The sequence below is a fragment of the Myotis brandtii genome, unplaced genomic scaffold (genome assembly GCF_000412655.1).
Source record: "Myotis brandtii unplaced genomic scaffold, ASM41265v1 scaffold896, whole genome shotgun sequence".
Taxonomy (NCBI): domain Eukaryota; kingdom Metazoa; phylum Chordata; class Mammalia; order Chiroptera; family Vespertilionidae; genus Myotis; species Myotis brandtii.
In genome coordinates, this window is record NW_005371677.1 from 1,142,524 (window position 1) to 1,163,552 (window position 21,029).

The following is a 21,029-nucleotide window of genomic DNA, read 5'->3' on the forward strand; positions in this document are numbered from 1 at the left end:
TAAATAAAAGGAAGTCTATTGAAAGGAAAGTAAGTCAATAATCACTAAGCAGTATGCAAAAGAAAAAAATCATCCTAGAACTCTCAGGTCCAACAATGATTATTTTCTAATGACAATTGCAAATAATAGGGATTATTTAAAATAATTGCAATCCCTCCATCAAACCCAAGTGGACTGCCCTCTGCAGATAAGAATGTGCTCTGTCTGGAAAAGGTGTTTGTGACGTGGGAGCTTTGTTCTCCAATTGGTCAAGTATGCTCTGGAAATCACAGTGCTCCAATCTGGTGTATCTGAGTCATTATTCCTATTGATTTTCTTTTTATTGGTCTTATTGGGGTGACATTCGTTAATAAAATTATATAAGTTTCAGGTGTGTAATTCTATAATACTGTATATTGTATTATATCTGTATATTGTATTATGTGTTCACTAGCCCAATTCTTCCCATTTTTAAAAAAAATATGTTTTTATTTCAGAGAGAGGAAGGGAGAGAAAGAGAGGGGGTAGAAACATCAATGATGAGAGAGAAACACCGATTGGCTGCCTCCTGCACACCCCACACTGGGGACTGACCCTGAAACCCAGGTATGTGCCCTGACTGGGAATGGAACTGTGACCTCCTGGGCTCAACCACCCAGCCATAATGGATGGGCTTTTTTCCATTTAAAAAAAATAACTTGGGACATCTTGGCTTTCTTCCCCGCCCTTTGTCTCCCCCCTCCCCCTTCCTCCCTCCTCCTTTCCCTTCACCCCATCCCTCTCCTCCTCTTTCTACCCCCCATCCTCCTCTAGCTATTTCAACCCAGAGAGTTATGCCAGGGTAATATACAAGTTATAAAGGTGTCGCTGCAGTAAAATGTTAGTATGTTTATTGTGCTTTGTCTCACCTTGTAACTTTGTTCGTGTTGGAAACTTGCAGGGACATTGAGCTCTTTTCTGGTCATTTTACAGCTTACCAAATACAGCACGCATCTTGCAAGAAGGCTACAGAACTTTGGCTCATCTAACAAAATCTTCCTTTTCTTTGTTCTTCCAAAGAACGGAGAAAATGAGGAAGTTGAGGCTTCATATCGTGGCAATTGCCTACTCTATAATTCAGAGTGTTCAAAAATAAGAGGGGTCTGTGCTCATGACAATAAATACTTCTCTCCCAGACAGTAAGTTCTGCATCTGTGAGGGAGTCAGCTGCTAGAAAGAGGCCAGGTTATAGGTGACCGAGACACGGGCGTGCAATAAGCTAGCACAGAATTCTTCTGGCTTACCAGTTTAGAACTGGGAATCCCTTTTCTGTCTACTTACTTGAGTGTTCCTATTCATCATGTCAGACACAATGCACAAGAATACTTTCCCTAAATACGTACAGTGGGAGTTGGTAAAACTGCTTCTAGGCAAAAATTAAACATTCTTTGGAACTCTCATTACTTAATGCCTAACATACTATCTTGGTCCATCCAAGTAAGGCTTTCTCTTCAACAGACACCTCGAGACTTTCTGAAAATTCAACTAGGTACGATCATTGTGGACAATCAGAACTCTTGATGCTTAGATTCTTTTATGATGCAGCAGCTCAATAGTAACTGGAGTGAAATAATATATTAACAGTAAATAATTCACCCTGTAGAATGGACCAGGCCCTACATTGCTGTGAGGTACCCTATATGCTGTGGTTCATCACCTAGAAATACAAACCTGGAAAACATTTCACTACAAACTAGAGTGATAGTTGAGACTATATTTTAAGGGACACATGTGAGGAAAAGCAAACTAAAGATAATTCTGATCATCTTGCCATCTTCAAGGCCAGTGGGCTACACGAGATGTACGTGTGTGCACATGTGTATGTGAGAGCGCATGTGCGCCGTGTCTCTCTTTAATGTAGTAGTTGCTCATTTATCTTCTGTTTCCAATAGAAGAGTAGAATATATTGACTAGAGAGCTTTATCCATCTCACTGTCCGTGTGCTCCTCAGTAGTACTTTTTTTGTTTCTGTCTTTCTCTGAATGCCTTATTTTGCTGTTCCTAAATTTCAGGTAAACCTTGATATATCATTTATATTTATTTTATCACATGCCTTCTCTTATTCATTATGTAGAGATTCTGCCATGCCCCACCCTCTGAGAAAGTGTTGATTCTGATAGGTGCTCATGCCTATGAAAAGTCCTAAGTATCTCTTAGCAACTCCTGGGACAGTCACCTCTCACCACCACCCGATGGCCTCCACTTCTGTAGTATGTGGTGAATTTCACATGAGGCTTTTGCGGACTGTCTGTGGCTTCTTCAACTGCGGCTAAAATGTTTGTTGCTTTTGCAATTTGCACTGATTGCTTAAGAAAAGAATGGTTTGTTTTGCAAGGGCTGCTTTTAGTTTAGTGGGTTCTGTGCATAGTTAGCTACACTGCTTTTATTTTGTGGTGATGGTCCAGATTGTGTTTTTTGGAGGCATTTATTGCATTCTTACAAATTACACATGTTGCTGAAGGGCTGTTTTTATCCATACATGGAGAAGAGACACACAGTACTGATTGAGTAAAAAACCGATGAAATAGGATCATGTCTCATTGTCAGATAAAGAAAAATGATGTAGTTAAGAAGGAACAAAAAATACGTTTCTAGAATGCTTATCTCAAGTATTAGAATCCTTCCATATTGTAAATTAATTTAAGTACATTTAATATTATTCTGATAACCTTAGCACCTTCAGTGAGAATATCTGCTTGGGTGATCTCTTCTGTGAGAATTAAGACTGATGTTAATGTTATATTGTTAATGTAACATATTATAGATATGTAGTGTGTGCCAGGTGGTATGTATAAACATGGTCTTGTTCAGGTCTCGACATAGCATGTTGAAAATTATTTTCTCCTTTTTTATTGAGAAGGAAACTGAGCCTCTAGAAGTTCAGTAACTTGAAAACATTCATGTGCTCAACAGTAGGACCAACATTTAAATTTAGGTCTGAATGATTTCAAATTCTTTGCTCACTTTGCTCTATACTCTCCATAGCAGCATACACCAACATATTTATGTTGTCAATTTGGGAACTCCTTGTGGCTCCTTATTTTTGCAAGCAGCTTTATGATTTCTTTTTACTTAATTCAAAAAATGAAATAAGAAATCTAGCTCACAAAAAATACAGTTAACTATTTCATCACCAATGAAAATGTCAAATGTAAACACAGAATCTACCAGCTTGTTGTCTAATGAGTTGGTGATTGCATCTTTCAAGGGGGAAAGAAGGAAGGAAAAAAGGAAGGAAGGAAGGAAGGAAGGACGGAAGGAAGGAAGGAAGGAAGGACGGAAGGAAGGAAGGAAGGAAGGACGGAAGGAAGGAAGGAAGGAAGGACGGAAGGAAGGAAGGAAGGAAGGACGGAAGGAAGGAAGGAAGGAAGGACGGAAGGAAGGAAGGAAGGAAGGACGGAAGGAAGGAAGGAAGGAAGGACGGAAGGAAGGAAGGAAGGAAGGACGGAAGGAAGGAAGGAAGGAAGGACGGAAGGAAGGAAGGAAGGAAGGACGGAAGGAAGGAAGGAAGGAAGGACGGAAGGAAGGAAGGAAGGAAGGAAAAGAGACAGAGAGAGAGAGAGAGAGAGAGAAAGAAAGAAAGAAAGAAAGAAAGAAAGAACCACCACCCTCCACACTTGGACAATATTTGTGTATTAACTTAAACATATCAGCTGCTATATCTCATCTCCTGTGAAAAAAAGGCATTGTCACTCGGATAAATATTGATAGAGCTGATGACCCAGAATAGCCTTTATTCATCTTCTCTGACAGTAATGACCATGATCCTCAAGTGATTTTTCAGTTGCCTGTTAATTACTTTCATATCACTTTCCCTCTTTCTGTGAGTATCTGGAGATTTTCAGATTTATATTTATTTCTTTACTGTGAGGCACATAACATTATTTCAGCACATTGACATTGTAATGTTTAAAATTTGCACAACAATTGTTGCTTAAATGAATGCTTTCAAAATCAACAACCTCATGATAATATTTGGAGCTGCTTTGGTTCCTTATTATCTACCTACAATTTAATATTTCTGCTATTTGGAATATTAATACATTTTTATCGCCGGTATCAGAACCTCAAAATTGCTAGTTACTTAAAATAAGCTTTTTTTTGATGCTTTTTATGGTGATGGTGGTGATGATGATGTTGATGAAACTGGTGTTCGTTATCAACAATTTCATCTTCACCACCACCATCTAATAAGATGACTACTATTGTTTTAAACTGAAGACTAAAAATGAACATGAACAACAGTGAATCATAATTACAGGGACAAATAAAAGAAATCGCATATACATTGAGGTGATTTACCTTCTGAAGATGAGAATGCTTATTTCTGATACGGAATAGGTGAGTGATCTTGGCTCTGTCTCTGCCTCATTTAGGCTTCCATCTCATTATCTTTTAAACGAGGAAAGTAATAATTCCTACCCTATAACTATTCTAAGGATTAAATAGGATACTCTTCTTTTTGGGAGACTTTTGTAAACTGTAAATTATTCAACATACAAATGGTAGCTAATGTTATTCCTGTGATTCCTGGTCCAAATGCATCAGTGAATAGAATTTATTTGATGGTTCGTAGAAGTCCCATATCTTCCACTGATCTAAGGTCAATTTTCCTTTAATATCTCATTAAACAGACGGAGGCTAATTCCCACCATAATGCGGACCACTTAGATTCACATATTCTCCAAGAGATATATTTATCTGTGGCATTGCTCACAGTGACTCCCTGCTTCTGATGAATTCAGAGTCTTTTCATATTCACTTGCTCCTTATCTCTAGGCATCTCTATAAATTCTTCACCCTTAAAGCCCCCCCTTCCCCCACATTGCTTTCATTATGTTATAGAGCAGTAGTAACACAGGCTCTCCTGTTAAACAGATTTCTGATGATTGGGAGTGGAATATTAGCATACACTGCAGGTAGAAACTTAAAATTGATGACCTTTCATTATTTTTCTTAAAAAAGTGTGGTCATTGTTTTTTCTTTACCTGGATGGGTGTTTTGCTATTTCTGTCTTTTTTTTAGGTGCTGGCGGCCCTCCTGTCCATTCTTTCTCTCCACAGAGATTCATTTCCTCCATCTCTCTACTTCTCTGTAGGCCCCCTTCTTGGGGAAGAGGCACTATTCTTGTTAAACTGCTCTGAAAAATGAGAAAACTGGCTAGCTAGCTGTTTTTTTGTTTTTTGTCTAAATGTATTCAGCTAGGATCTACACAGAAAACATTTGCTTCTCAAAACTGTGCAGGCCAATTAATGTTTTGCTTTCAATATTTGCCTAAAAGAACAAGGTTCTGTCTTGAACTTATGTGAACTTGGACATGATGAAGACACCTGTCAAACTCAGATTCCTTTATTTTTTCTCTGTTTAAATCTTAACTATTTAAAGCAAAAAATACAAATGACGCCTCTCCTGTTCCACAGAGCTTAATTTTGCCATACTTTTGAAAAAATACAAGTCAAAATTTATAGCTTGTGTTTTTATTTACTTACTACCTATTAACATGTCTCTGTTCCATCCTGACATTGTCAAACTGAATTATAATGAGAAATTGCAATGTAATTTTAAAATGTGTATGTCTGTTAAAAAAGAAAAAAATCAGATGGAATTAGTTTTAAATATCCAAAATATTATAATTTTACCATGTAATCATGATAAAATAGTAATGAGATATTTGATGTCCTTTTTGATAATAAGTTTTTGAAATCTTTTGTGCATTTAGCCCTGTGTATTCCTGATTCACACCGGCCACATTTAGAGTGAGCTATAGCTATGTGCGACTAGTGCCTAGAGCCCATCCATCACAATTCTAAGCACATGTATGTTGACTGTCTTATCTCATGTAATTCTCACATGGTCTGATTATTAATTCCATGTGACAACTAAGGGAGAGGGAACACAGAGAAGCCAAGTTGTTTGAAGTCACACACATCCATATGAAAGCCAGATATTGAAGTTAGCTCATGGTAACTGCAGAATTTTTTTATCTTAATATGATACTCCTAATTCTGTGCTTTCCTTAGCTATCTATAATAATAAAAGTGTAATATGCTAATTAGACTAGACAGCCGAATGACCTTCTGGACGATCTTCTAGATGAAGCTGGGGCTGCAAGGGCCGAGCCCCTTGCATGAATTTTGTGCATCGGGCCTCTAGTTATTAATATTTGGCTAAATCTTTGTCTGATAAACTCAGAGTTAGTTTTTCTCTTTATTGCCTATGAGAATTTGGTAAAGAATGCTGAATTGACATATCTGTGGACAACAATGTTTTTGTGGTCAGAATGTTATTGTAAGAATGGATTCAGATTGTGTAAGTACATGCTCTACTTTTGAAATGATGTACCTTAACTGGGCCCCAAAGGCATTTGATCTGTGCAATTCTTGGCCCTTCTCCTGAATGAATTAAAAAGAGGACTGATTTGTGGGTGGGAAGTGGGGTTGAGCTAGGTGGAGAGCCTACCGCATTTTATAATTACTGGTTTCATGTTAATTTGAAGAATCTAAGTTGTATATAGTATCATTATCCCTTCCAAGTTCCTTTTTTTTTCTCTCTTTAAAAAGAAAATAAAAGGTAGTTTGTGAGGTAGTTAACTCTGCTGGCAACAATATTCTCTTAAACATTTATCTTTATACTGTTTAGCATGGGTAATTTATTTCAGGAATATTGGTTCATCATTTCACTAAGAATTCTGGATAGAATTATTTAACCAGATAATTTAGCTTTATAAACACAAATGCACTTACTTTTTATACAAAAAAAGGTGCCAGAAATATTTCAAGTAGAAGCCTAAAATATCTTCCCTGGCATTCTCGAGAAGTGGCTATAATGAGAAACATTCTCCTCAGGCTGTAAACGAGAAGCTCAGGCTGCACAATGTCCCCCATCCCAGAGTTCCCGGTGACAGAACCGATGGAGGACTTCACTCAGGTTCTATCAGCAGCCCCTCCTCTGCGGTCCTTCAATAGTCAGCCCTTCTTTCCAGATTCCCTGGAGCGCTTCCGGGTGCATCGTGCCCACTGACGTGTTGTTGGCCTTTGTCAGTGTGCGGCGTAAAACTGGGAGAAATGCTGAAAGGCAGGGTGACAGCCACATATCTCTTTTGCTGACTGGCTGCATAAGGGATGGAGCAGAAGGAAGTCATGTGTAGTTTACAGAAACCGGAATAGGTTCCATATGTTCACCGTGCAGGCAGCCTGTGTACACAGCAAGGGCTGTCCCAGTGCCTAGATTTAATTTCCACACAAAATACAAGCTTCTCTAAAACCCTCACCGCATTTTACTGTGTGTCCGCATAATTTAAAATGTTTTCCTTTATGAATCACACATTGAGAAAAATAGTGCTCCACCCACACGAACTATTAATTTATTTACAGAGGACAACTTTTGTTTCTCTCTCATATTGTAGTTTTGGCTTAAAGCAATAAAAAAGTGTCCATTGGTTTTCCCACTGCCTTTGTCTGTCATAAGCCTCCTACTTTGACATTTCTAAGTTGTCTGGGCCTGCCACTCGGGTAGTTGTGGGGTCCTATGTTGTCTCCAGGGCCAGATTCTATAAGACCCAAGAAAGTAAGATCGCCCAGATCATCTTCTCTGGCCAGGTTTACCCGTCTGGAAATTGCGTACCAATTGAATGCTCAGTACACAACCTGATCCATTGAGCTCTGGCTAAGGGACAGTTTTATACAAGAAGTGGGGTTAAAAATACAGACAGTAACCTCAGACTGGGGCAGGGGGTAGACAGATATGGGTCCTGGCCTCTCTCTTTTAAATCTATTACTTGGTTCTTCCTGCCATTATTCATTCTCTCTCTCTCTCTCTCTCTCTCTCCACAGTGAATATGAGTGTTAGCTTGTACCTAATTCACCAATAGCATTGCTTTAGACCTTTTAAACTATTTGTTTGGCTACCCCTTTAAGTCTCAATGTTAACTTAAGTAATAAAAACTGACATGAATAAGTCTGGTCAGGCCCGGCCAGTATTTCATCATTACCTTGGTGTCCTTCATGTGCTAGAGGTGTGAAAGAGGCTAAGATAATCCTATATAATAAAAGCCTAATATGCTAAGTGTCCAACTGTTCAACAGTTCGACCAGTCGCTATGACGCGCACTGGTCACCAGGGGGCAGACACTCCGACCAGTAGGTTAGCTTGCTGCTGGGGTCCTGCCAATAGGAACTGGGTGAGATGGGCTGGACATGCCCTGGAGCCCTCCCGCAGTTCCTCCCCAGCCCCGATTGTGCACCCTTGGGTCTCTTGGCCTGGCCTGTGCCCTCTCACAATCTGGGACCCCTCGGGGGATGTTGGAGAGCTGATTTCAGCCTGATCCCCCCAGGCCAGGCTGAAGGATCCCACTAGTGCATGAATCTATGCACTGGGCCTCTAGTCTATAATAATAAAAGCATAATATGCAAATCGACCGAACCGCCTAACAGCAGAACAACCATCCAGCCGACCACGCTATGACACCCACTGGCGCCAGGCCAACCAAGGCGGGTGCGATGCGATTGGTCGAGGGCCTGGCCATCGCCCCATGATTGCCCCAAAGAGGGAGGCCCAGGCCACCCGGCCATCGCCCCATGATTGCCCCAAAGAGCCCAGGCCACCGACCAGCGGGCTGCGGCAGGTGGGTGGTACCTCCCTCTGCGGGAGGGGGGGGGAATCCATTGTGAAGTCCCAGCAGGGTGGGTAGGGCCTACTCTTTGGGGCAGTGGAGCGCAGAGTCCTGTGATCGATCGTCCCAAAGAGGGAGGCCCTGGCTACGCTGCAGTGGCGCTGCAGTGGGTGGGCGGGGCCTCCTTCTGTGGGGCAATGGATTGGGGGGCTCCCGGACTGTGAGAGGGTGCAGGCCAGGCTGAAGGACACCCCCCACTCCTGTGCATAAATTTCGTGCACCAGGCCTCTAGTTTAGTAATAATGAATTAGCTCCTTTATAGAGAAAGGAACTACGTTTATGGAGAACATAATGCATCCCAGATATTTGCATGTACTCTCCCAAATCCTCACTGAAGCCACTGAGGTAGGTATTACTCATCTCCATTTTGCTTTTGATTGAGGAGACTCAGAAGCAACTTGACTTTGATCACAGCCAAGCAGCTAGTGATGGGCCACAGTGTAATCTGAGTTCAGGTCCCTATTCCTGCAACTCCTGCTTTTTCTGCCACATTCCTCCATGCTATAAGCAGAAACTCATTCTACTTAAGAAACTAAGTAGGATCTCCTTTTTTGCTCAATTTAATTTTCTATGCAAATATTAATCATCATCAGAGAGTTACTGGAGAGAATTTACCTCCCTTGCATTCAAATTCCCTAAAGATAAAAAAAGAGTTGGGTTCAGTGGGGACCACGGTTTGACAAAATCATTGTCTCGTAAGTTCCTTGAAGGGTTCATCACTATGCTGAGGGGAAAAGAAGGTGACCTTCTTTTAAAATTATCTTCTAGCCCTGGCTAGTGTAGCTAAGTGGTTTGGGTGTTGTCCCATGCACCAAGAGTTGCTGGTTCAATTTCCAGTCAGGGCACATGTCTGGGCTTTGGACTCAATCCTGGTGGGGGGCATGTAGGAGGCAGTGGATCAATGTTTCACTCTCACATCGATGTTTCTCTTTCTTCCTCTCCCTTCCTCTTCCCACCCCCAAACAATCAATAAAATAAAATTATCTTCTATAATGATAATGATAACATTTTTTTCTGGAAAATTTTCTTGCCCACATTGTAGATGTTTTTTCTTTTGATGTTATTTTTCTCACCTATAATGCATAAAAAGTATGAATGAGTTATCCACATTAATAGATTTTTTTTCTGAAATCCCAATGATTTAGATAGTTATGCCAAGTTGTGCATTTGTATCCCATTGTAATTTCTCCTAGTTCTTTTTTATACTTGGTTATCATTATTGAAAAGGCAAAAAAGAATTATCAAGATCCCCTGAGCAGTCTCATTAGCATTACTGTTTATCATGATCCTACGAGTCAAAGATTACACAGACTTTGCAGCCTTTCTTTTTGCATTTAGCATTAGATTATTCCAAGCCTATTGTCCTTTCACTTTCTACATATATCTCTACAAACATCTCTCCTATTTCTGTAACCACCTTAAGGGAATTTGGCAAGGAAGAGTAGAGAAGGAATAAGAGAAACATGAATCACTTCCTACCCTACAATTAACACATGAAGAGAGAACTCAGTGAAAACAGTAATTCCTCAGGAGTACGTGGTTCTTGTCCTTGAGCCAACATAGTTTCCCTCTGAGTTCATCAGCTGCCATTTTGTAAATGAAGCTTCTGCTTGCAAGAAGCAACTGGGAGTGTTCTAGCAAATTGAACTCATGCCGCTCTTGTCATTTAATTTAAAGGTTTACTCTGCATTAGATATAGGATTGTTACAGAACAATCTTCATTGGCAAAAGCCCCAGGCAAGCACCATGAAGCCATTTCCCTGGGAAAAGTAACCTTTCCATGTTGGGTCTATGCTTAGAGTATGTGTTTGTTTATGCATTTAGGGAGTTAGTTATCCAGTATTTTATGGCCATACCAAAAATGAATTCTAAATTCCACTGATGTCAATGATTTTCAAGTTATAGGTAGGCCACCACTTAGTGGATTTATGATACCAATTTAGTTCGAGCATTGAGAGGTGAGCATTGAGAAGAGACTATCAGTGCATTGTACCTAGTGAGGGTGAGCATTGCGAGTAGGTAGCATGAAGCATGAAAAAAATACTAGCATGTATTGTTCAAAGTAAAAATAAGCTTTCTATTGGGAAACAATTTTTTTCAAATATATATATATATATATATCCGTGTGTGTATTTCAGATCACTGTGTAAAATAATAATTCACTGTGTATCATTATGAAAATATTTTAAGGTCACAGAAATAAATCAACAAGAATTTTAAATATGTGGGTTTTTTTGTTGTTGTTGTTGTTGCTTAGAGACTGGGGTACAAAGAGAAGAATCTATTTTCTGAATGGCCAGATGTAGTCAACAGGTTATAGTCTGATAATCTTGGATTTCTCATACTGGCTCAGATCTTTGGCAAATGTTTTTTTAAACCATCAGACCAAAAAGGTTTTTTTAGTTTGTGTTAATGAACAATTTCCTCTGTAACATTTTTAATGCTCCCCAGGAGAAATAAGTGCAGCAATTTACAGGGAAACAAATGATACAAATGAATCAAGATTGAACTACAGTGGTCCTCTTATGTATGTGTGCATGTATGTGTGTGTGTATATACATCTATGAATATTTCCCTTTCACATTTGGGAACAGAAATATTGAAGTTACTTCAACATAAGAATTAATTTATTTGCTCTTTCCAGAATCTATCAAGCAGCATTTGGAGGAAGAATAACCGTACACTGTTTAGTCTCCATAAATATTGCATACTGTTATTTAACTCTTAAAACTTTTACATAAGATGAATGATATTCACATTTCAACCTACAGCTTTCAAACAATCTAAAAGTTGCACTTCTGAAAAAACTATAAAGGCCATCAAAATGCATTTTACTAAAAGAGCTTAGGGATGGTTATAGTGGATATATAAGCAATTGGAAAGAACATTAATAAACAGTGGTTAACAAGATTTCAATGAGAGATAGTAAATTAAATGAAGAAAAAATCTAGATTGTAAAATTAAATGTACATTTACACATTAACCAGAAATTACATGCTGAGGTATTTATCCAAGAGAAATGAAGACTATATCACACCAATTTGTACACAGCATTTAAAGGCACCATTAATCACAATAGCTAAAGCAAGAAGCAATACAAATGCCCAACACGATTTAGATGGTTGAGCTGGTTGTGGTATATCCATACAATGGAATTTCACTCAGCAATAAAATGACTGAGTTATGATCATACCACATGTATGAATCACAGAAACATTATGTTAAGCAAAAGAAGCTATACACAAAAGAGTATGTACTTTATGTTTCTTTTTATATGAATTTCTAGAAATGGCAAAATTAATCTATCGTGACAAAAAGCATGTCACTGGCTGCCTGTATCAGGTATGGGGTGGAGAATGATTGTAAAGAAGAGAGAACTACTTTGGGTGATAGAAAAGTGTCTGTCTTGATGGTAACCTAGGTTACACAAATGTTGACATTTGTCAGAACTCATTGAAGGGTATGTGTAAATTGGTATATTTTTATATGTATTAAATCACAATTCATTTTTTTTAAATAAAAATAGTTATAAACAGGTAAGGAACGAAGGGCCAACTTTAGCTATGTGAAAGCTTTAAATCAAGACATGATCAAGTTTCTCCAAATTAGGATAAAAAACAACAAAAACAGGAAAATGCACACGTTGCATAATATAGATTTTATTGCAATACTGAGTTTTCTAACAATTGAGCTCTCTAAAAATAAAATAAGCTTACATTTGAGGTGGCAATTTCATTTGCAGTGAAGAAATTCATGTACAAGCTCATGATCATTCATCAGATGTATTGTAGAGTTACCTTAGAGATTGAAGTTTATATTGACCAATCTTTAAGACAATTCAGGAATATGGCAGTGTTTGCAAAATGATCTCCTATTTTAATTGTAGTTTGTAGTGCTGCATATGGAGGCAACAAAGTTAGATCTGGGCACAATCTATTTTTTTTAAGAAGCACCTAACCTGGAAGAGAAGACAGACATAAAAATGTTATGGCAAAATGCATTAAATTCTTAACAGAGACAATCCCAAAGCTCTCATAAGACATAGAGATGGTGTCATGTTCTTAATGTGTCATATCTTCCTGAAATATTTAAGTATTCATTGGGACCAATTATAATAATCAAGGCATGAATTATTTATGGAGGGATCCCAGTTATTCCTAAAATATTGGGAGATTATTTGAACATGCAGCTATTTCTTAGGATTCCTCCTGTAAACGTCCAAAACACGTCTTTCAAAACCCAAATGTATTTCTCATCTAGTTTGTACAATTCAGGAAAACCTCAAGGTAAAATGTGAATGTTTCAGATTATTCACCATTTTACATTATCTAAGGCTTCGGCATTTTTCCATTAAGGATAAATAATTGACTATGAACTATGCAAGGACTTGCATTCCCTGAATTTCTTTCAGACCCATCAGAAATGGCAATTAGAATGAACCAGTCTCCTCCATCACCACTACTCACAGTGCGTGCTTCCACTGAAGCACTGAGGAAGGTAACACAACTCAATTTGAATTTGAAATTCAAGGTAATGGAACTAAACAAGATAGTTTTATCCTTTTCCTCTTATTTTCCCTTGGAGAAATTTTGAGGTCAGGGATTTGTAAAATGAACATATTAAACCCAATTTAACAGTAAAATGGATCATTGATATCATTAAAGAGAGCAATCCCAGTTTCCATTTATCCTCAAGTATAAATTGCCTATTCCAGCAGCAGCTCAAATTTAAATCACAACGGAGCAGTTGTCTTTCCAAGCCCTAGGCTGGGACTCTTATTTGAAGTCTTTGCCTCTCATTGAGCAGCATCTCTAGACCAATAGCAGGAATACTGGCCTGGCACAGACCTTGGCACAGCAGTGCCATTGCTCCAGAGAGGACAGCCTCTTTCATTGTGTGCCCTTCATCCCAGTCCCATCTCGTGCTCAGGTCCCTGATATCACAGAGGACATTTTTCATCCTAATCAGACACCCTCATTTTGGCAGAAAGCCACTGCTCTGTTTTTGTGCCATGTCTTAACAACCAAGAATTTAATTGGATTGATTGAGAATAAAACAACATGAAGCATTCTTTTCTGAAGCTCAGATTCGCAATACTTGCTGTCCCCTTTGCAAGAAACACTCATTCCCTTATCAGTTGTCCCCTTAGCCTACCTACCTAGGACTTCAGTTAAGAAGACATTTCACCAGGATGCTTTCCTTCATCCGTCCAGATGTATGTAGACTGGCTTCCTGTTCCATGGCTCATTCTACCTTGTCTATATTTACTAGAATTGATAATTATTCATTAGACCTCAGGCTCTAAGAAAATATGAATACTGCTTACTTTTCTCAACTTTGTATTACCAGCACCTAATGTAGTGCATGAGATATGGTAGGAACTCTATAAATATTTAATGATTAGTGAATGAATGAATGAATGAATGAATGTGTTAGTGTCTAGATAAATGGATGAATATATTTGTAATGCATGATACCCTTACAAAGTCATTTCATAAATATTCATCCATTTATGTGTATCTTCATATCTTAAAATTACATTTAATATTACCAGCAGGAATATAAGATTTAACGAGTAAATAGGTATAAAAACATTTTTAAATGAGTAAGTACCATGCCAAGGCAAGAGAGAAAAATAATTAAAAGCTATTGCTATATTCTTGACTCAACTTATGCTAAATATTATTTATTATATCCTATGTGTCTTTCACCCACACACATTCTCACTAGCACGGGATCATATACATTATTATAATTGTCATTTCTTTCTCAATTCCCTTAAAGTCTGTATCTGACCTGTGGTCTTATTGAATTGCATTGCTTTAAACCACTTCTCCAATTTGTCAAGGTTATATTATGGTCATGTTGAATTTTGATCTTGACATTCAGAGTGTTAATCAGTCTTTCCAACTACAGAGAGCTGTAAATTACTAAGTTTACAGACTTTTCTATCATCCAAGTCATTGATGAAAATATTAAATAGCCTCTGGCCCAGGCTTGACCTCTTCCTAATAAAACTTCTGTCTGCCTCAGATGACAAAGGACTATTAATGAGTTTGGATCATTCTACATACTCTGCTTCCAATAAAGGAGTCTATGGTTATATCCATTTTTATCAATTTGTGGATGGATTCAGTTATTAATATTTTTGCAATATTTATATTTAATGTCTGATAACACACTTTGGATGAAAAATTCTAGCAATGACTTGACCAAATAGATTAATAATAGTAAAACCAGTTAAAATAAACCTTGAATATGTTGTCTTATCTCCTTTTTCATTGTTCTCATTGTCCTCCTCCTCCTCCTCCTCCTCTTTCTTCTTCTTCTTCTTCTTCTTTACTTTTCAAAAAATCCTCACCTGAGGATATGTTTATTGATTTTTAGAGAGAGAGTAAGGGAGAGAGAGAGAGAGAAAGAGAGAGAGAGAGAGAGAGAGAGAGAGAGAGAGAGAGATTGATCGGTTGCCTCCCGTGTGTGCCATGACTGGGGATCAAACCTGCAACCGAGTTATGTGCCTTGACTAGGAATCAAACTTACAACCTTTTTAAAAAAATGTATTTTTATTCATTTCAGAGAGGAAGGGAGAGGAAGAGAGATAGAAACATCAAAGATGAGAGAGAATCATTGATAGGCTGCCTCCTGCATGCCCCACACTGGGGATGAAGCTTGCAACCCAGGCATGTACCCTGACTGGGAACTGAACCATGACCTCCTGGTTCATAGGTCTATGCTCAACCCTGAGAAACCCCAGCTGGGGAGAATTTACAACCTTTTGATACGGTGGATGATGCTCCAACCAACTGAGCAACCCAGCCCGGGCTCATTGTCCTACCTTCTTCCTCTGAACAAGACAGCTTCATGCGTTATGTCCTCTAGCTGCTGTGACATGAAGAAGTCCCTGTGATTGTAATGGGTGGTAATCCTTGATGGATAATGAGGTAAATGTGCTTGTGCAGTCTCAATCACAAATCCCCGTCTTGGACAATGACATGATTTTCCTTGGTGCTTGCTATGGGGGCTTCTCCCTCTGGATAACAAGACGTTATGTTGTTTCCTTATGCAGCCATCTGTTCAGAGTGCTGCTTTCCTCACTGAACTGTATCCCTTAAACACAAATGAATATTCATTCATCTCTGATCCCCAGTGTGTAGCACACAGAGTAATTGCTCAATAAATATTTGTTTAATAAATTAAACACTGATATGCCATGAAGTAGGCAAATGTGGAGGTATGAACGGTCCTCGGAGGGGAAATTAAAGGCCCCTCTGAACTCTAAGAATAACATACTTAGAATGGAATTGATGAGGAATCAGAGGGGTTATGCATATTATGGCTAATATCTATTTAATTTAAAATGACATAGTATGAGCATCTCTGGATGACCTTGAAGTCTTATTTTTTTCTTTTCTAATTGCAAGACTATGTAGGTGTCTAGATTCTCATGTCCTATGTTGCTTTCTAAGGATACTTCCCGATATCTTAACATAGTCACTTTCAGGAATCTGAGAAATTCTAAAGAAAATGAAAAATTATAGACATTGTTTCTAGTGCTTGAAAAAATATATATAATATGTTTCTTCAAAATTTTCAAACAGACTTATGTTTATTGGGATTTGGCTTACAGAAGAAATGAAGTCATTACATAATCAATGCGATAAGATGCATACATGTGTGTATAAAATTAGCATTCCTTTTGCACTTGAAGAGAATGTATGTTCTTCTGACTGGTTTGCAATTTTCAATAATAAGAATGAAGTATATATCTTCCCAGGTCTTTTGTAGCATCGTTTTAATACATTCTCTACAAATTGTATCACTTCTACCACTGTAAATGCTTTCCAATGACAAACAAGTGACTTGTTTAAATATATGCAATAATGTTTAGTTAAAATCCTATATAATAAAAGACTAATATGCATATCGACCGAACGGTGGAATGACCGGTCGCTATGATGCTCACTGACCACCAGGGGGCAGACACTCCACACAGGAACTGACCCCCTGGTGGTCAGTGCGCTCCCACAGAGGGAGCACCACTCAGCCAGAAGCTAAGGATGTCCAACTGCCAGCTTAGGCCTGCCCCCCACGGGCTCCCCCAAGGTCTCCTGGACTGCGACAGGATGCAGGCTGGACTGAGGGACTCCTGAGTGCATGAATTTCATGCACCTGGCCTTTAATAGGCTATAGACAGCCCGGCTGGTGTGCCTCAGGGGTTGAGCGTTGACCCATGAACTAAGAGTTCACCAGTTCGAGTTCACAGGTTCAATTCCTGGTCAGGGCACATGCCCAGATTGTGGGGTTGATCCCCAGTAGGGGGCATGTAAGAGGCAGCTGATCAATGTTTCTCTCTCATCGATGTTTCTATCTTTCTATCCCTCTCTCTTTCTCTCTAAAATCAATAAAAAACATTTAAAAAACAGGCTAAAAACAATGCAATAATGGATGCTACATGTTACTATGTATTATTAGTACCTGAGCGAAATGTGTTCTAATGATTTTTGTATTTTACTTGCCTTTCTCTTTATAATGACTAACCTCTTTCCTTTTAGTATGGAATTTGGATTTTCAGTCTTCCAGTTTCCCTCTAAATAAATTTCTACTCTTGTTTTTATTTTATTTTTTTTATTTTGGAAGCTAAATTTTTATGAGAAAATTTGTGTTCACAAATATGAATGCCTTCACATTAGAAATAACTCCAAAACAATTAATTTACATTTGGGAAACGTGCCATTGTCTTTAGGAAAGGTAAATACAAATGCCATTTTTAGTAAAAAGTTATAAGATGTATTATACTTTGGGGTGACATCAAAAAATATTTTTCCAATGATTCAAACAAATACATTTCAAGACTATTAATAAGAATTTTCAAATTGTGTATGATAACCATCAATTAGAGATATAAATGAATGCCTGCTATTATAAAACATAATTAAGCAAAGGAAAAGCTGTGCATAACCTGTATGTTCTGTAAAAAATAATTGGTTTATTAACTAAACTAGCACATCCCATCCTCATTTCTAGATTTTAATTGAAGAATGGATGGGGACGGTAAGGGAAGCTCATTGCACAATTCACATTTGCATGGGAATTTCTCCATAAATGCTCATACTGTTTGAAATCTTATTAATATCACAGTGGAGACTGTGACTCATGCTGTGAGAAAAGCAATGAAAATGGCTACAAATATTGAGTAATATGATGCATCACATTTTGACAAGTCATTGAGGTGTGGTCTTCTCAAATTTGTGGTATGGAATTCAATACTGGAAATAAGAATTTCATTGTCCCTTTTGGAATGAAAAGCAAAATAATGAAGTCATATTTGCAATAAACCTATCACCAAAATCATTTTCCTAAATTCATTTTTCAAGTTTGCCCTGTTATTTGAATGTCTTCTTTTTCTTCTTTACCTTCCAGTTTTATTCCCATTTTTCCTTTCCTAAGATAACTGGTACCATGAATTTGATATGAATATTTTCATTCCCTAATTTACTATTTTTACTATATTCAAATATATTCAGGAACAATGTGATAGCTTTGAGTCATTAAAATTTGTATATATGTCATCATGCCAAATATGTAATCTTGAAAAACATTTATCACATTATAATTAATTCTTTTGATTGAAGTATGGCATTGAATTTTAAAAGTGGTTTACATATGTCTTCTGTAAGTAGCACTTAATAACTAGAATTTTATTGTCTCTGTAGTCAAATGTACTGTGATTATTGATGTCTGTTGACTTAGTTCTTTGTTATTTTTTCATGTTTTATCCATTGTTGTACTCTCCTTATTTATTTATATCTTTCATTCTTTTTCTATGGACTATCTTTTTCATAATCATATATGCATTATTCACTTTTAGTCATTTATACTTCAGTATGCATTCCTAACTTTACAAAGTCCAAAATTGATCATCATCTCATCTTTTTTATGGGCTCCCAAAATGTTAACTCTGATTTCCAATCTTTCAGAATGTTATCTGGTGTTTCAGTTCAACTTCGTACCTATTTTCTATTTACTATTCTTATCTTTTACACCCGACACTTATTTAAATTTATCCTCAAATTACTAATTTCTTTGCTCATCACTGTTCAGTGCACCCTTTGTTTTTATTTTTTTATCAAAAAATATCCCTTGTACAATGGTCTCCAGTCTCAGCTAAAACACATGAGCAGCCTGTGAGAAGTTTTAAAAACTCAATATTCAAGCTTCACCCTAGAATAATTAATAAAGTAATCTTGGGGTATTGGATTCAGGCATCAAAATATATTTTAATGCTCCTCTGATGATTTCAATAGCTGCCACCACTCTTTTACTCATTGCTTTCAGTTACAGTTTGCGTGTGGTAATTCTTCTTTTTCTCTAAATCAATATGTCTTTATTTCTTGTTCCTGAGTGATTTTTAACTAGATATAGCATGTTAATTAGGATGGCTATATGTCCTTAGCATTTTGAAGATACCATTCTATTGTCCTTTGGAGAAGATAACAGATGTGTCTCCTCTTGAATTTATTGGCTTTAGCTCCTACTCACTACTAAGTTTATTCACTTATTGTTTGTTCTTTTGCTCTTTGTTTCTCTGTTTTAGTCAACATGATTATGTATTTAGATCAGGAGGAAGGGTTTCTAATATGAGTTCAGCCTATCTAATTTACTATTCCCTTTCTATCCTTTCTCCTTCTCCTTCTCCTTCTCCTTCTCCTTCTCCTTCTCCTTCTCCTTCTCCTTCTCCTCCTCCTCCTCCTCCTTGTCCTCCTTTTTACAATTAACTTAAATGTTATGAGTCTTGCATTCGTTATACCCTTTCCCTTTCTTGAAATGTGGATGCTTGGAGAACATAGCTTGATTAGTCACTAGGAGTGCTTTCCTATGTGCAACTTCATGCAGGGTTCCCATCTGTCTCATATGCATAGAATAATCTTATACTACAGATCTAACTAGCATCATTTCTTCTTTGTTCTCCCCTTCTTATTTACTTCCAAGTTTTACTTGTAACAGAGAAACTGTCCTGAAACACTTTTACCCCTTATTGGATCCTATCACCTGGCCTTAAAATAATAGATTTCTGCACCACTAAGTCATTTATCTTTACAGAGAATGATTTCTGTTCTTTGCAAGTGTTTATGTTATACACCCAGTGTAACATGAAGGAAGTTAATTTTTTGAATGTTACATATAGTAAAGAATCCAGCAAATAGTGTCATTTAGGCGTTTATTTCATTATTTCCACAATCAACAAAACAACAGTAATAATATAAAAGATAAGTTCTAAGGCAGTTTTAGTTTTCCCTTAAATGCAGGAGAAGGCCCTTCACAGTGCATTTGTCAGTTTGGCTTTAAGGTTTTCATTTTGTTGGCTGGAAGACAGATAAAGGGGATTATGGACAGAACTGAGCCTGGTTTCTGCTAATCTCCAACTTGAATTCTTTCAAGGGTTGCAAAATATGATTCAAGTATTTCACAAACCTTTACAACCCGAGCCAGACTTTGTCATCTGTCTGCTCTATGTGCCATCATGGGTGGATTGGGAACTGACATTTTATATCTCTTATCTCAGCTGTATAAATATTTGTTTAGAGTGACTATCAACACAGCACACAGGTACTTTCTCCTCTGATGTACAGATGATAGGATAGTTCTTACTTAGGGTCCTCTGCATTGGGCAGGCGCAAGCTATCACAGGGCCGTGAGGCAAATTTTCCATGAACTCAGATTTTCTGTCTTTCCACAGGTAGAATATAGAGCCGTTGCTTTTATTCCAAAGAACTTTTTATTATAATTTGGGTTACATTAAAGCTATCATAGCCATTTATCTGAATTTATAACAGTGAATTGGTTTTCCAAAATATCCAAATATATGGATCCCTCTTTAATTTATTATTAAGATTCTAATTTTTCTATCAGTTTTCCTATTACCATCCTCTAGGAGAATAGCCTTAAAGCATCAAGAGAAATGTTTTAGGCACTATTGTATAAATACCCTAAACCTCATTAGATGTTTTAATGTTTTCAAAGTTATGACTCATGTTCATTTTATGGAAATCAGGTTACATTGATGCTTCAGATATTAGCATTTATCAGTAAGTTATATGTTAATATACTCAGTGTGCTATGTCAAATCTGTAATTTGAATAAGAGAATGGATCACCTCAAATAGTTTAGCAAACCTTAAATACGATAAAGATAAAATCATGAATATTTAAAAGAAATGGAAGCTCGGAGAGCTTGGAATGTAGAGCCGTCCATTCCCCCCCCCCCCCCCCCCCCGCAGATTCTGTCCATCCTGGGGATCACACACAGTATACATACATACATACATACATACATACATACAT